Genomic DNA, 15,808 nt, shown 5'->3' on the forward strand with positions numbered 1-15,808 from the left:
CCTTATTTCCTTTGATTTCATCAACTCAAAGTAGGAGGTATCCCCGCCGCAGTTACCTTGGCGGAAAGGCACATCATGATTGGCTGGGAAGTAATCTTGACTGAACTACTGCAGACAGCTGCTTCCGCCTTTAACGCGGGTGAAAATTCCTGGCAGAATCGGCGATACTGTGCAGTCTTTCATCCATTGACTTGCTGACATTTAAATAAAGCGAGTGGACCACCAAATAGGCGGGCAGTGAAACCATCTAAACAACTATGAACAGACCAGATCTGCCAAGATCTGAATCAGGCCCTAAGTATATAAATCTGTGCAAAACTAGGATGACAAGGAGCAGGAGTAAAAGAGGCAAGAATATAATGACAAGATGGAGAGGACTTAGAGTACTAGTCAGATCAGGAGCAGGCGGACTAGGGCCACCAGGACCAGGCACCAGATGTGAGAGGATTTGGTTGACTATAAGGATAAGGATAAGCAGGACCAGGAATGGGCTAGGAGGACCAAAGTGGCCAGAACCAAGGGGATCAGGACCTGAGGTACCAAGTGCAGCAGCAGGACCAGGAACTTGGGTATCGACGCCATGTTGGCACAGATCAGGAGGACCAGGACATCCAGAGCCATGAAGACCAATTGTACTAAATGAGGACTAAAATGACCAGGCCACCCCAACAGAACCCAATACGGAAACCCAGCATGGTTGAACACAATACTAGGTGGACCAAGAGGACAGGAACCAGGCAAGAAGCATCAGGAGGACCCAAACAATGAGGACTAGGAGTGTCAGCCCTGAGAGAACCAGGACAAAAGGACTAGTTAGAGAAGGACAAGTCAGACCAGCAGTATCAGAGTGGGACAGTTCAGTAGTACTAGGAGGCCCAGGAAGGGCTAATACAAGGAGGTGGCAGGGTCAGGAAGACCAGAGTCAGGAAGGACTAGAAACAGGAGTACCAGATTCAAGAAACCAGTACAAGGGTGACTCGAACTAGTCAACCCAGGACCAGAAGTAACGGGAACTCCAAAACAACCAGATGACAGTTCAAGATCCTTACACACGCCTACAAAGCCCTCCATGACCTAGGACTTGCCTACATCAACCATCGACTGAACTTCCACCAACCCTCCTCTTCATTCACCCTCGCACACCCCCTGGCATCCGTTGCAGCTACAGGGGTGGCCGCTCCTTCTCCTAAATCGCTGCCAAGACTGAGAATGACCTTCCCATCCAGTTCTGTACAGCCCCATTGCTGGCAGACTTCCGAAAGAGAGTTAAGATCTGGCTCTTCGACGGAGATACAGCGCCCAGATACCCCTAAGGGTGACCGTGTAGTGCTTTAAAAAAGCTGTTTGATTGATTGATTGATGACCGGTAGGAGTAGGATCACCATCAGAAGTCATAGAAGGACCTGAAGAAGAAGGAAGAAGATCAGGAACAGGAGAACACCTGTGTGATTATATCACACATGTATTGGGATATCCCTATTATAAACAGTTCTTACTCATGATTCTTATGCTTCTAGCCCCTAGAAATCCCCACCTTTTAGCCTGCTAATAGAACTTCTAAGCATTTTCTGAGAAATCAGAGCATGCAAAGTGTATAAAAAGCCATGTGTAGTAATAACGCACTACTCCAATGAGGGTTCCAAGAATAACTTTTAATCAGTCTCTTCAAACAGGTGCTCCCGGCTTGGCGGCATAATCACTTTCACAACATTCTAACCCGCACTCCCGGATGAAGCGCGGACCATACCAAGTGGCAGACAAAGGGAGGGGGGAAAACAGGGATAGGAAAGGAGTAAGGTTACAACACACCTTCCTCCCTAAGGAAAATAGAGGAGGGAGAAACTTAAGGACTCCACGCAAGGGGTGCAAGGGGGGTGGGAAGGGAGAGAGAAAGGGAGAGATGGAGAGATAGAGAGAGATAGAGAGAGATAGAGATGGAGCACCGCAACATTGGGGTCGAGAACAGAGAACCCCATGGCAAAATCTAAATAGTCGAGCAACAAAGACTTAACTGTTAACTGTGGTACAATAAATAAGAACAGTTAGTTTGTTTTTTTAATTAACGTGAGTGGGAATATACCTATTTAGTCCCTTGGTATATATTGTAAGAGTTTCATGAGTGGCCCATGTCCAAACACTTATCTGCAAAAAGGCAGGATAATGCTCTTTAAAATACAGAATGCAGCAGGAAATGGTATAGGATTAAATCAACCAACACTAAATCAACTGTAACTGTCTGAAGCTACGGGGTGTGCACAGTTATGGTGTGGGCCATTCAACTCCATGAATGTACGAGTCGGTTCTGAGGCATCTTGACATGGGTAGAGCACCGAATTATGTATCACATCCTTTTAACCCTTGGCTCCCCTATGTATGAACTTGCCACACAGTCTATTTCACCCTCGGATTCCGAACTCCTCATGCTAGTATAACCATCCCCTTCCGGAAGATTGAGAATGGCTGCAATGTTCTTTTCCTTAGGCAGTAGCTTGGACCAGGGCACACTCCGAAGACTACCTCTGACGCAATTAGCCTCACTTTCCTTGTCCTTATCCATGCCTGGACTAGGCGCTCTTCTGCCCTCATTTCCTTGGGCATAACCAGTATTGCTACCCATATCGCATTTCGTTTCCAACAGCCCCAGATCATCTGCCTGAGCCTCGTCAGCCCTAAGTATGTCCTCCTGTTCCCTCTTGGGCTTGCCATAAAAGGACTTATCTGTGTTTTCTGGACCATTACACTTCGGCTTCCACCAATGATCATAGAGTGGACCCTTCTTCCCTGTCATGACTTTTAATGGAGGTTCCTTTATATTTCTCTGCGTTTTCTTACTCTCACTCTCCATCTTACCACCATCGAAACCTTGAATGTTTAATCCTTTGCTCTCTCCCTTTGACTCAATATGACTTGAACCCCTCTCTCTTTCAAGATCAAAATTGTCCACATACTCCTCTGCCATCTTGGTCCTGAACTCAGCCAACTTATCTCTTTGTCGCATCTCATTGCAAATGGACTGGTTACGCTTATACCTCTGCCATCCACGCACTTTGGCTGTAGTATTTAAACACTCCACCACCCTTTCAAATTCTTCATCAATCACAACTTTTTGTTTCCTACTGTCCTTTCTCTCTAGTTTCTTTCGTATTTCTCTTTCCTCCACTTGACTTTGATAAGTGTTTTGTTTCTTGTTAGGTTTGTCCCTAATAGCTTCTTTTCCCCATTCTTTATTGCTTGCCGCTCTTTCAAATACTGTCAAACTCTTAGCTGGCTGCATGCAAACAATGACTGTTCCACCCCTGGTATCTTGTATGCTTTGAATCCGTGTCTGCTCAATCCTGTGTCCTTTTTTTCCTTTATCTAGTGAAATCTTCAACTTCTGTTGATCTCTCCACCCTAGCATGTTGAGACCACCTTCCGTTATGTATATAGTACTCCTCGTATTGTTTTCCTTATAAACTACATCCATGACTTGGTAGCCAATAGCCCGTATATCCTTCCCTGCATACGTTTGAAGGACTATGTTGGCCTCTTTCAATTCATTACCATATTTTTTTTTGAATTTTCTGTTCCAAACACTCTTGCTTACCACACTATATTTTGAACCAGAGTCTGTGATTATTTCTGTCTCAATTCCACCTATGAGAACGTTACATCTCTGGAATATGTTACTGGCATTAACTTCCTCTTTGCCATCCCCTCTTTCCTTGAACCCTTCATCTCTTTGTACCTTTCCACTTGCGGCTTGTATATAATATTCATCCAACACATTCAAAATGTTCTCATAAATGTTTCTGTCAGTTCCTTTCATGAATACCTTTTCCATTTTGTGATACATATTCCTTCCTCCCGTACCTAAGCTGTGAAGTAAAATTTCCGCCTTTACTACCGGTGAAAGAGATGCTTCCTCATCTTCCCATACGGACAAATAGTTTTCAAAATACACTTTCCACTCCTTCCAATCTGCAACGTTATTATTAACCTCCTCCATGAACGGCACAGGTGGAGGGAGATTATCCATTCGGCCCCACCCCTTGTTTTGTGTGCTGCAATGCACTGGAATTACACAGGCGGATGCGACCACCCACAGAAATACCGCGCAATGGTAGGCAAACTGGAAACAACTGAGCACCGACTTTTAAAAATTAAACACGTAGCCCTGTTGTACCCCTGGGGATGTTAAACTCTAGCGTTTGATATGTATTGGGGATTAGGGCCAGGCTTCTAGACTGACTGCTAGGATATCCCTTCAGGAGAATGACAAGCAAAATAAACTCAGGCTGGTTTGCTGATGTGAGATAGTCTGATTAATGACAACGGAGGACAGAGTGGAGAATGATGCTATAATGTGTGCTTTAAAAGAATAACGCCTCTGGGCCCCACCCCGCTTCCTTGGAGGGGTATGGTATTTACTGTACTGTTTATACTGAGTAGGCTTTAATATTGGGGAATGTCTCCGAATGTAGCTTCTGAATGGTGCAGTTAAATGAGAACTGTCACCCTTAAACCCCCTTGTTGACACTGATCCCACCTATGAAATTACAAAACGAAACAGGACCTAAAAATGAAATGGTCCTACTACTTTAAGTACCTCTCCTATCCTTTCTTTTAATTAGACAAACCTTCCTGATCCCTATACTCCAAACTTAACTGACACGGGGCGTGAAATTGGAGCAAAGTCCCTCCGGCGGCAGTTAGTCAGATTGCCTGGATACACTGCGTGCTGAGGGAAAGGATAAATCTACAAGAGGGGAAAAAAACCTTTATTTCTCTCATGTCTTCCTCACATTCATTTCAAGTGCGCACCTCTGATCGCATAGCCTTTACACTGTACCTCCTCTAGGGTGAAACTTTATCCTTCGTATACCATAATATTTCAGGTCAGAGTATATTTTAATGTCTCTCTTGGGTTTCCTTTATTCTGAGTCGACGAGGTTGTTCCTCTAACACATCCAGATGAATTATCCCCCTGTTAGGTTTACCACTTGGAATACTTTGACAGCTCTTTACAACCGCTCCCGCTACTTATCAGTACTCATACTGCTTGAAACTGGCAAACTTGTCACTAAACTGTAGATTCGTTGACCGCTGTTGCTAACAGGTCCTGTTTTTCTTCTTAACGAGCACCAAAGAATGGCGGTGCTCCCCAGAACTGCTCCGACAGTTGTGCTCGATTCCTCGCTTACATCAGCATAAATCTCTCCTCCACACGCGCTGCCCCGCAACGTCTTCCCTCACTTTGATGGCAGATACAAACACCTCTTCAGGATCACTCACCACTTTCCGCGTTGTGCCCGGCAGCTTCAAATCACCCTGCCACCGCTCAATTACAGATCCGTGCACCTCTACAGGAACGCTCACCAAATTGCGCGTTGTGCCCGGCAGCCTCAGAACAACATGCCACCGCTAAATCACAGATCCGTGCACCTCTTCAGGACCGCTCCCCAATTCACACGTTGTGCCCGGCAGCCTCAGATCAACATGCCGCCTCTTAATTACAGATACGTGCACCTCTTCACGCGTTGTGCCCGGCAGCTTCCACTCAGCATGCCGCTGCTTCTTCGTACGTCCCTTTCCTCACCTCAGGTCACTACAAAAAGGGACAGTCATCCCAGGCTCCACTAACGCCTGTGACTTCAAACGAGGAGGCAATATTCCTCTCCTCCACCCAGCACCAGCTCACCGACTCCAATTCTTCCTACGTTCCCAAAGCGAATGCCTCACGACCCGTCAGTAAGCTTTTCGGTAAATACAAACTGGTGCCGGAATATCCTCAGTTCACTCGAACCGCCATCTCCGCACAAGCTTAAAGTTCATCCCGGGGAGGGAAAGCACCTCACTGACCCCGGCTCAGCTCCCGGTCCTCGTCGCCATAAAATGTAGTAATAACGCACTACTCCAATGAGGGTTCCAAGAATAACTTTTAATCAGTCTCTTCAAACAGGTGCTCCCGGCTTGGCGGCATAATCACTTTCACAACATTCTAACCCGCACTCCCGGATGAAGCGCGGACCATACCAAGTGGCAGACAAAGGGAGGGGGGAAAACAGGGATAGGAAAGGAGTAAGGTTACAACACCATGGCTGTCACACTATGACTGCTAAGTGATAGCAGTCACCGTCTTATGCTGGCACAGTAGTCTGAGAGTGCATCAAAGGGCAGAGGGCTGGAACTTGGCAGAGATGGATTAAGGTGGATGTGTCACAAGAAGTGTGGTCTGTGGTGGATGGCAGAAAAGGATTGAGAAACTTATTGGGCTGCCTTCAACAAAAATGTTGAACAGCTAACATAGGGTGGAGTGTCATTTGGCTATGGCAGTTAGCAAAAGGGAGATCAGGATCACAAGAAGGCTCTGAAGAGCAGAAGAATGGGTGAGGTAGGTGAGGGTGAGGGGGATGAGTGATAGATCATCTCAGATGGCCTCACAGGGATTCTGTGTTACAAAGATCTGTGATTGCCAGCTGTGGTCACACTGGGAACCAAGGTTAACACTGATAGCTTCAGCACCAGATGGGTGGTCTGCGAAACTGAGGGCTAGTGTTGCAGATAATTATCCAGCAGGATTGTTGGGAACACCAGAAAAGAGGCACTGAGTGTCAACACAGGAAGGGTAGTCTGTATGACTCCCAGACCTTTACACAGACATTCCATGTGCATGTGTGTCTGGGAAGGTTATTTTTCTGGTCAACTGGCTGAATAAAGAGAGTATTGCACCGGAAAAGGTGAGGCTATTGACTCTGTGCCTACATCACACAGTTTCTGTCTGAATTCTAATTCAGTGTTAAGATTGACCTCTCAACATTCTTTTGTATCCACATGCTCCTTGGCTTAGGAGACAGGAATGCTGTTTACTTCAATGTCAAATGAAACAGGGAGCAATATTTGACAACCACATTTTTGTGACATTTGGAGGTCATAATGAGGAACAAATTGCTAGGTAGATTGTGTCCTGTGTCACCCACTACTATTCCCTTCATGGGGCTGACCTCCATGTCCTGTCTGAGCGCACTGCACGATGGCTACAGTGAGTTCAGTGGCATTGTCGAGACATGTACCTGACAGAGACATATACTGTGCAGCTAAATGGGCTTCTGCACACTCATACTGCCAACATTTAGCTCTTGAGATTTCCTGTTAGAGCAGTGATAATTTTGTACAAGAAGTATTGTTCAGCCTTTTTGTCTATGCCTAAGTTGCCTAAATCAGCCTACACCCGCTCCCATTCTCTATTTCTCTGTAATCTGCCCACACATTGAAGATACGAAAATGTTACAATTTATTAGATGGATAAAGACACCTTCATGGAGACGCCATTTCTCTTAGTCTTTAGGATATTTTTCATGATCCCAGCCATCCACTGGCTCCTTAAGCTATAGGTCCACAGACACTCAAACCATCTTTTTATTTTTGCAGTTTTATAAAGCGCAAACCTGACCCATCAGCGTATCAGAGTGCTGTACATATAGCAGTCAGGTCATACATAGAAGAAAATACAATGCAAGAGGGAAAATGCAGGGAGCAATGCAAATACAAAGACAGATTTATTTCTTTTGCATAGTCTGAATGGACATTAGAGTGCTTTTGCAAACTAAATAACTATATACACTATACAGTGTAAGAAAGTGTACAGTGTTTAAACATATAGGATTGTCATTGGTACCCTTCAGCAGATGTTCATTTTATTACAGATGAGCATGGTTTATAAATACACTTTACAGAAGTAGAAAGAATACAATTGTCGCCTGCATGTGAGATAGGAGATTGTCATCACTGCTCTTAATAAAGTCCTCTTATTTGCAGATACCGCAGCCAACTGTCTAGCAATGTCTGTACAAATGATGGCAGCTCCTGTCCAACATGAAACCATAAACTTGATCCACACATACTTCGGGGGCTGCAAACCTCTAAGGCCAGTGGCATCAGACTGCCAACTGACCCCAAAACTCCACTTGTCCCCTCTTCCGGGCAGTAGTGTTATTGATAGAAAGGAAATGTAAACAATAAATAGCATGAACATAGCATCCTAGATAACAAACTGAATGTTATATGTGCAAGAACTGCCGCTAACTAGCGTTAGCGTTAGTTAGCAGCAGTTTTCTTAACCCGGCCTATCACCAAAAACTATTGCCCTGTTAGCGATGTATTTACAATACGTTGCTACATGGTGTTAGTTTTAGGTAGCCGGGGTGAAAACTGCCACTAACACTAGCATGAAGGTGATACAAATTCTGGCGTTAGCAGGCAAAAACTGATGAAAGGCCTATTAGCAGCAAAAAAACTAAACAAACTCATGTTAGTCAGCCCAACGTGTCTTTTTTTTCCTCTAGAGGCAAAAACAGCCTATAAGTCCACCCCCAATGATAAATAAGAAACAAAACTAATGGAATGCAGAATGGAGCAGCCAGGACCAAGTACAGCACAGATCAACAACTCCCCCCCAAACACCCAACAGCCAGTTCCAGGGGAAAAGAGGCACATCGCCGGGCAAAACCAGTGATGCATCACTTATCTTTGCGCACTCCTTGCAACACCATGGCATCCAAAACCTTGAAAGCGTGGACAGTCCACGTGATCCGGAGGCCTCGCTGGGCCTGCGTCTGGAATGCAGAGGTGCTGTGGAGTTGCTGGGCCGTGGCGGTAGACATTGAGGTACTGTGGAGTAAAGGCACCCCCTAGTTTATTAAAGGTTCAAGAGGAGGGGGAAAAAAGGGATAATATACAAAAACTACCCTCTTGTCTAACCTATATACTTTCAATCTGGCAGCCGCTCTACTATTTCCTAAGTGCACAGAGCATGAACATTTAAGGAGAACAGAACCTTACTGCTCACTGTCTGACTTGATGTCCTCGCCTCTCCCTATGGAGAGGTGAGAACATCAAGTCAGACCGTGTGCAGTACGATAGAGACAGTTGAACAGCCCAAGCCAGGATCTTATAAAATCGAATGAGCACAGATGCTATAATAAAATCCGAAAGAACACGCACAAGAGAACATTTTCCCCATATCTTGAGACAGAATATCTGGTGTTATTTTGGCAAGAATGAGTGGGTTGAATAAAGAAATGCCTCCCGTATGAAAAGTGAAAAAGGACATAGGACACTTCTTCTCAACGAGAATTCATAGAAACTCCCTCAACACCCTGTGGGATCGACAGCAGATTTCTGTCGGACTTCTGAAAATACATTTGTGTTTTATCAGATATATACAAACACCCCTTTTTATCTACTTTGGACCCCGTTGCTCCCTTTTCCGGCCCTGATGAAGGTGATAATACCACTCCAATCACCGAAACGTACGTAGGCCAGTCACGCACATCTGACAAGCCAAGGACTAGAAAAGCCACTCAAAAAGCAACAGTTGTGACCCAAAAATTATATATCAACTAACCTTTTTAAATTTTCAGATGTGTTTTTTCTTCTTTTTGATGTGTTTCTTTTTGACGTTTTTCTTTTGCTTGTAACAATTGCGCTGTATGGTATGTGAGTTAGTATGATTGAACAGTATGCCTGATGACAGAGTTGTTGTGAATATGCCATCTTGATCCCATTCATGTTTCTATAACGGGGCCTTTTGCCTGTGGGGTGTTTAAACTTTTTAGTATTTCAATGTCGTAAGAAAAATGTATACATGGATGACAATAATTGACAGTTTTGTCTCATGTTTAAAAAATAAGAAAAAAACTTTTTATGTATTTGTAAAAACAGAAATATACTATAAATATGTTTTCTATAAAAAGAGATGATAAATAAAGTCATATAAAGAAAAATGAAACTTGCATGGAAATTAAGGTTCTGTTCTCCTTAAATGTTCATGCTTGTGCACTTAGGAAATAGTAGAGCGGCTGCCAGATTGAAAGTATATAGGTCAGACAAGAGGTAGACATTGAGGTGTCAGCGATCACCCTTACCTGGTGGTGAAGTCTGCTAGGTCACATGGAGACACATTGCTGGCCTGTGTGAGAAGATCGACCCTCAGAGCTGTGAATGGTAGAGGCGCTCCTGAGCACCAATGTAGGGAGGTCTGCATCACATACCACGCGCCACCACTACACTGAGGTGCACGGAGGAGATTACCAATGGTGGGCTGCACCTCTCTACACCACAGGCGAGAAGATGTTGCACTGGCCGGATGCCGTGGAGGGTGAGGCCCCTGAGCTGCGCCAAACTTGTGTGGTGGGAGCACTGCAACTTCACCCATAAAGGGGCCCTGTTGCATCACCTGCATCCGGAGGTTACCCAGCGAACTTGGCGGCGACTGCTGTACCCAGGCATGTTAAATCCCGCCTGACTGACTCTCCTGCTGGTTGAGTCACAGGGCCCGATTCACAGAACTAACTTAAGAAAAAATCCTAAACTTACTGCAGAATGCACTTACTACTTTTGGTATTCACAGAATGCACTTACTACTTTTGGTGTTCACAGAATGGATTTACAACTACTAACTTTACGTCCGGAGGCGGAGCTTCCGGCCCAGAGGTGGAGATATCAGCCTTGGCTAAATCTCCGCCACCGGATAGAATCTCTGGTCCGTAATCTCCGCCTCCGGGCCGGAAGCCCCGTCTCCGGGCCAGAATCTCCGGCCTGAGTGCGGACGTAAAGTTAATAGTCGTTAATCCATTCTGTGAATATCAAAAGTAGTAAGTGCATTCTGTGAATACCACTGTGCGCAGTGACTGTTTGGTCGGCCCTCTCAGGCCACCCAAAATAGTAATGTGCCCATCCCTGTTCGCAATGCATGCTGCATTACAGCCTGCCTGGAGAACCTGCCCAACCTTCCCGCCCTGGCTGAATGCCTTGTCACGGCGCTCAAGAACAATCACAATGCTGCATTGCAGCGTTGTGATTGACTTAGGGGAGGGAGACTGGCTACCTGCTTACTGTTCCTGGAAGCAGACTCAGGAGAGCAGGAGCACAAAAGACGCTGGACCCGGCCTCGAGGTAAGAATATTTAAAAAAGATATTTACAACCCGCCTCCCCACCTCCCAGCTTTCCTTTCCCGCGTTCCCCGCTGTCCAGTCCCCCCGCAGCACTACATAAAGGTGCAGCTGCATGGCCATGCGCAGAGGGTATACCACTGGTGCTCCAAAACCAAGCCCGTTTGCATCCGTCTGCCCCTGGACCATGCCCAGCACCAAGGACCCTTCCTCTCAGACACTCTACCGCTATGACGCCAGCACCCTCCTCGCCATCAACCCTGGATGCCACACCACCTGCCATCTAGCAACATTGTAGAATTCTCTTGCACCCTGCGCATATCAAACCTGCAAACGCACCCTCTGCCACATCAGCACACCAGCACCTCCTGCCACCCAGCTGACCAACAGTGCAGTTGACCGTCTCAACTGCATCCGCCTCAACGTGAGGTCCCTCCACAAACACACAACAGAAATCTGGGACCTCCTCAATGCCACCTCTTCAGACATCGCCTGCTTCACAGAAACCTGAACCAACCTCTGCTCCGGACCGGACACTGGCATCACCATCCACGACGGCTACAAATTCACCCCCATGGACCACCCCAAGCAGCCAGGAGGAGGCAATGCCAGTATCTAAAAAAGGCACACATCGACTGACCATGCACTCTAATGACCCGACGGTGACCATGGAACACTTCCAGATCCGGACCAACCTCAACCACACCCTCTGTGGCATCCTTATCGAAAGGCCGCCTGGGCAATGAACCCCCATTGACCAACACTGTTGTAGACCTCATCGCATTCCAGGCTCTCCTATTCACCAATTATATCCTACTCGGGGACCTCAAGTCCACCTGGACAACCCCAGCAACCAGAACACCACCACCCTCCTGGCAAACCTCTCCAACATCGGACTCAGGCAGCTAGTCACTGCACCAACCCACATAGCCTGACAGGCTTTCGAGCTCATATTCTCCACTAGCGAGAACTTCATCTACAGACACACCACAGGACTCTCCTATGCAGACCATCATTGTTTACATCTCGATTTTTTTAGATTAAAAAATCATAAAAGCATCAACAATACAAAAATAAAGACCGTAAACATTTCATTTCATGGGCACAGTAAAAGGTCATTACAGAATTATAAAAACAAAATTCAATGAATACAACTAATCGGCTAATCAATATGTAGGGGTTTCATGAACAACAATTTTTGTACAAAATTCAATTACCATTAAAGGCTAAAGAGTTGGCTCTATGTAATATGAGGGGAGCTCGGGTAGAAATCGTACAGATCCCAAATACGAATGGTGCCTTGTCTTTCTTTGGGGGGGCAAAATCGTAAAAAGGGAGCAACATTCCTGTTTTTGAATTTAATTAGTACTAGGTCCCCGGCAATGCATTTGGGCCGTGTCCCTAACCATCCCACCCTCCTGACACTCAAGATACCTCATCTAACTCCGGTGGCAAGGGTCTATTGTTTTTTAGCCAGAAAATGGCCTTGTTTAGCAAGTCCTGCTGGGATTCGCGTGTTCCCTGGGTGAGGGCAGGGACCCCAGAGAGGACAGACACATACGGGGCGGCCTCAGGGGGCAGGTTGATACGTGGCATTTTTACCAAGGCGGATCTAGCCACTGTATGGGTTGTTGATGGAGGTTTTAAGATTACTTTAGGGTCTATTAGAGTAGATGTACAAGGTGGCTGTATTTGAATGACACCGTTACCAGATTTATTCTTTTCGGGGACGATGGGAGGGTTAGGGCAGACGGATGTGGTCATTATGTTAGCTGAAAGAGGATACTTTCTGATTACTGACTCAATGTTAATCAGCCTTTCCCCTAAATCATCGATTTTTGTGACCAAGGGAGAGATGACAGCTAAAAGCAGTTGCTCAATTTGAGCCAGTAAGGTCAATTTGGGAGACAAGAGAGGGTCCTCTAATTTGTTCGCGGCCGGGTCCTCCATGAAAGCTGTTGGTTTAGCAGGAGATGATAATACATTGGTGCACAAGATTTGTGTACTTGTATTGTTCCCAATGTCAGTTTCGCTTTCGTGCTTCCCTCTATTGTTGGAACCCGGGGGCGCAACATTTACTTGGTTGTAGTCTTTATTTACAGAACCATTTGAAAATGTACCCACAGTAGGGGAGGTTATAGAATCAGGGACGTACTTGGTGCCACACAGGGCGTTGAGTTCTTCCCAAATGGACATCGTGATTGTGATAGTAGTAAATACGCCAAAAAGGTCGAATACAATTGCAGCACAATACCTCCTTCTGTGATGAGAACAAGTGGGGTGGCCCGTCCCGTCCTCTTCAGTCCTCTGAGGGCCTCAGAGGGCCCGCCCTTTGCCCGGGCTTAGCCTGGCACCGCCCGCTCGCGTCCCGCGAGGCGGGAGGGACCTCTGCCTTTTTGTGCGCCTCCGTGCGCGATTCCGGTGGGCGTGTCACCGCCAAGGATGCTGGGGGATGTAGTCTCTCGCACGGCTGCCGCGTGGTGGAGGAAGCGGCAGCCGGAGACCAACAACAGCGGAATAGCAGCCTGACCCCCGGTGAGATTTCGGCGCCCCTGTCGCCTCCTGAGACCCCCGCTCGACCGCAGGGATCTCTGCCTTTTTGTGCGCCTCCGTGCGCGATTCCGGTGGGCGTGTCACCGCCAAGGATGCTGGGGGATGTAGTCTCTCGCACGGCTGCCGCGTGGTGGAGGAAGCGGCAGCCGGAGACCAACAACAGCGGAATAGCAGCCTGACCCCCGGTGAGATTTCGGCGCCCCTGTCGCCTCCTGAGACCCCCGCTCGACCGCAGGGACCTCTGCCTTTTTGTGCGCCTCCGTGCGCGATTCCGGTGGGCGTGTCACCGCCAAGGATGCTGGGGGATGTAGTCTCTCGCACGGATGCCGCGTGGTGGAGGAAGCGGCAGCCGGAGACCAACAACAGCGGAATAGCAGCCTGACCCCCGGTGAGATTTCGGCGCCCCTGTCGCCTCCTGAGACCCCCGCTCGACCGCAGGGACCTCTGCCTTTTTGTGTGCCTCCGTGCGCGATTCCGGTGGGCGTGTCACCGCCAAGGATGCTGGGGGATGTAGTCTCTCGCACGGCTGCCGCGTGGTGGAGGAAGCGGCAGCCGGAGACCAACAACAGCGGAATAGCAGCCTGACCCCCGGTGAGATTTCGGCGCCCCTGTCGCCTCCTGAGACCCCCGCTCGACCGCAGGGACCTCTGCCTTTTTGTGCGCCTCCGTGCGCGATTCCGGTGGGCGTGTCACCGCCAAGGATGCTGGGGGATGTAGTCTCTCGCAGGGCTGCCGCGTGGTGGAGGAAGCGGCAGCCGGAGACCAACAACAGCGGAATAGCAGCCTGACCCCCGGTGAGATTTCGGCGCCCCTGTCGCCTCCTGAGACCCCCTTTACATCTCATGCCGTCACCCCGCCCACCGTACACCATCACCATCATTGCCCCCCCGTCGCAGCTGGATCAAGGCCACCAAAGAACTTTCAGTCAACTCCCTCAGCACCACCACTCCGCTAACGCCTACAGATGCCAACACCGCAGTGCGCAACCTCTACCAATGGATCTCCAACTACGTCAACACCCTGGCACCCCACAAGAAAAGACCAGGCAAACAACACTCCAAGAAGGCCAACTGGTTCCATCCTGCCCTCCACTAGTCCAGCCCCACCTGCAGACATCTCAAGAAGAGATGGTGCCACAACATCAATCAACTACACAACACAGTCAACCTTTCACTATGGCGCAAGGGTGCCTGCGTTGGTGCATGGCAGCCATTGTGCGTCAACGGACGAGAAAAAGACAGGGGGGCATAGTCATGAGTCCCTTCTGACAGTTGCATCCCGCCGGTGTGTCATTTTCTTGACGTACTTGCAGCGTGATTCTTGCACCACGTTGCGCCGTATTTGCAAAGTAACTATAAAAAAGTGCCAGCAAGGGATTTTGCTTAAAGGTATTTATCACGGATCGTTTTTTTGAATACCTATACAAATCTGTTCCAATTAAATTGGTGTCTGAAACATTTATTGTAACGCTACTTAAATAGACAATAAAAGAAAAGCAACACAGGAAGTTTTTATATGAAAAAGTATTTTCTTTTATATTGATTTCAAGACAAAGAAATTGAAAAATTCATAGGGTACAAATGAGAATTAATCATAACTCAAACAAATGAACAAGAAAATACAAACTTATTCCTATAATTCATTTGTGTAAAAAGTCCAAACCAGTGCAACTAAAAAGACAAGTGACTCCTATTTTGCCAAAATAAAGATCACATGTATAATGAAGAGCAGACAAGGAAATTGACTTTGTCGTCGACGTTTCGGACTTGTATGGAATAATTCTTTCAGACCATCTTCAGGACTAATAATATATTTGTAGCTGTGACCCCCTAAAAAGACATAATATAAACTGTTATCTATATGTCCCAACTATCAATTTGAAACATTTCATAGAACCCGTGTTCAAATTTCGACCAACATATCTCTGTTGGTTTGATAATCCTTTTCTGACATTACACATATAATTAATTAATAAGCTGTGTGATAACTAGGCTGCCAAACCTATGGATTGTTTGATTTAGGTGTAAATAAATTGATAGGTAATAGAGTTCAATCGCTTACTTCTTCAAAATCCTTTCTGACTTCAGGATCAACGAAATAGATAAAAGATGACTTGCAGTGACAGTCTTTGTTGATCTAAAGTGAGAAGACACTTATCAAGTCATTGTGCCACCGAGACAAAAAAATTGCCTCTATTTTAGTCGAATATATGTTTACCTGGATAATTAGCGTTTTGTAAACTGGACGCTACTGTGAGTGGTCCTTCTTCTCACGACCAGTTTTATTCAGTAAAATAACTCACTTTCATTATTCTTGCCAATGT

The sequence above is a fragment of the Lissotriton helveticus genome, chromosome 2_1 (assembly GCF_964261635.1).
Source record: "Lissotriton helveticus chromosome 2_1, aLisHel1.1, whole genome shotgun sequence".
Classification (NCBI taxonomy): Eukaryota; Metazoa; Chordata; class Amphibia; order Caudata; family Salamandridae; genus Lissotriton; species Lissotriton helveticus.